A 2,010-nucleotide genomic window follows, 5' to 3' on the forward strand; every position below is an offset into this window, starting at 1 on the left:
ATCACCAAAGTTACGAGAAGGCTAACTCTACATTTATATTCAAGCGCAATCAAAAATTACTACAGAGACCGTCACCAAATAAGACTCACAAGAGATGACCTCGTAAATGGTATTTCCATTATTGTCACTGAAAGAGACCATAGAAGATTGGTGATCAAACACTGCAACCCGGACATTAATAAAAAACTCAACAATAATAAATAAAGAATAAACAAAAGAAGAAGAATAAACAAAGATCACCAAGTTCTTCCTTCTTCTAAAGCCATGATCGTGTATTTTCATGTAGAAAACATCAACTCATCCTTCCTATACCGTGTTGGTGATCATTTGTCTGCCCCACGGCGTTGGTGTTCATTTGTCCATCCTGTGAGGTGAAGGACATTTCCCCTTTACCGTTTTCTCTCCTAGTTTCGTGATTTAAATTCCTCGTGCTAATTTCATTTTTGACCTCTCCTTTTGCTCCTTCTATTCAATACTTCCAGTATATTCAACCATTAATTCCTGCATGTGTTCATTTTGTGTTTGTGTGTGTGTGTGTGTGTGTGTGTGTGTGTGTGTGTGTGTGTGTGTGTGTGTGTGTGTGTGTGTGTGTGTGTGTGTGTGTGTGTGTGTGTGTGTGTGTGTGTGTGTGTGTGTGTGTGTGTGTGTGTGTGTGTGTGTGTGTGTGTAGTATATACATTTGTGTGGAGGATGGTGAGTGACTGTGTTTCTGTCTACTTACTTTTCTTGTTACCTGTAGTATACAGGAGACAAGCTAGACTGACGAGGGATTGTCTCATTCTCCAACTATCATACCGAGTTGTGATCTTTTATGTCTTTTGCTTGGGATATACAAATACCTAACAAATTGCTAGCCACTGCCTGTATATGGTAAGCTGTGTTTCAGGGTACTCTTTTGATATGTTTTTCTCAATTTGTTTCCCTGACTTTGTGACTGCTTTTTCAAAACAAGATATTTCCTCTATCAGATTTATATACATATTCTGATTGCCTGTGTCTTGTTACTTTGCTTCTGACACAGAGCAGAAAGCGGGATACAAGGATGACCCGTCATCCATGAGGAGCCGAGATGAGAGGGAGGGAGGGGGTGGGAGTAGGCACGAGCATTTGAGCTTGGCTACCTCCCTTATAAGGGGGAAAAAGCTCTTGGTATATAGATAAACTTACTTTTATATTGCTATCAAGCCACTTCTTTTTTTATTAATGTATGAGAATTTTTTGCTCCATGTTCTTTACATCATTTGAAAACTACGCCACTGCTACATATTCTAATCTAGGGTGGATCAGACATTTATTTTTTATCTCCCACACCATGTAGTCAAAAAACAAATTTATGTTATTTCTGAAGCTTCGTCAATTTTTTTTTTCTAGGTTGAAATAAACTTTCAGCGACGTCTGAAGATCCTGAACATCATGAACACTGTTTTTCTTTAAGATCCCAGCTAATAATTATGCTTTTTTTTTTTTTTTTTTTTTGTCTAGTCCTAAGCTTTCGAGATATGTTAGGAACTAGATATGACTCTCAAATGAAAAAAAAAAAATACTGACTTATGTCCCAGTGAAATCTACCTACAGTGGCTCGCGAATCATAAGAGAAAAAGAGAGGAGGAGTTTGAATGTGTTTGAGATGAGGTGCCTGAGAAGTATGATAGGGTTTACTAGGCTGGATAGAGTGAAAAACGAGGAGGTGAGGAGGAGAACGGGGGTGGAAAGGCAGTTGGGAGATAGGGTTGATGAAAGAGTATTAGGATAGTTTGGACACATGGAAAGAATGAGTGAAGAAAGATTAGTAAAATAGGTGTGGAAGGTAAAGGTAGAAGTGAACATGAGGAGGCTACCTAGGATGAGATGAATGGATAGGGTAAAAGGGGCAGTGGGAAAGAGGGGAATGTCTGTTGAGGAAGGACGGGAGAGGACTGGAGATAGGGGTGAATGGAGAATGGTTGTGTATGGATGATGCTATGATGCATGAAAGGGAGTTAATCGGGGATAGTGGGTAAAGGAGTATGT

The sequence above is a fragment of the Oratosquilla oratoria genome, chromosome 8, assembly GCF_046742065.1.
Source record: "Oratosquilla oratoria isolate Oo_2021 chromosome 8, ASM4674206v1, whole genome shotgun sequence".
Classification (NCBI taxonomy): Eukaryota; Metazoa; Arthropoda; class Malacostraca; order Stomatopoda; family Squillidae; genus Oratosquilla; species Oratosquilla oratoria.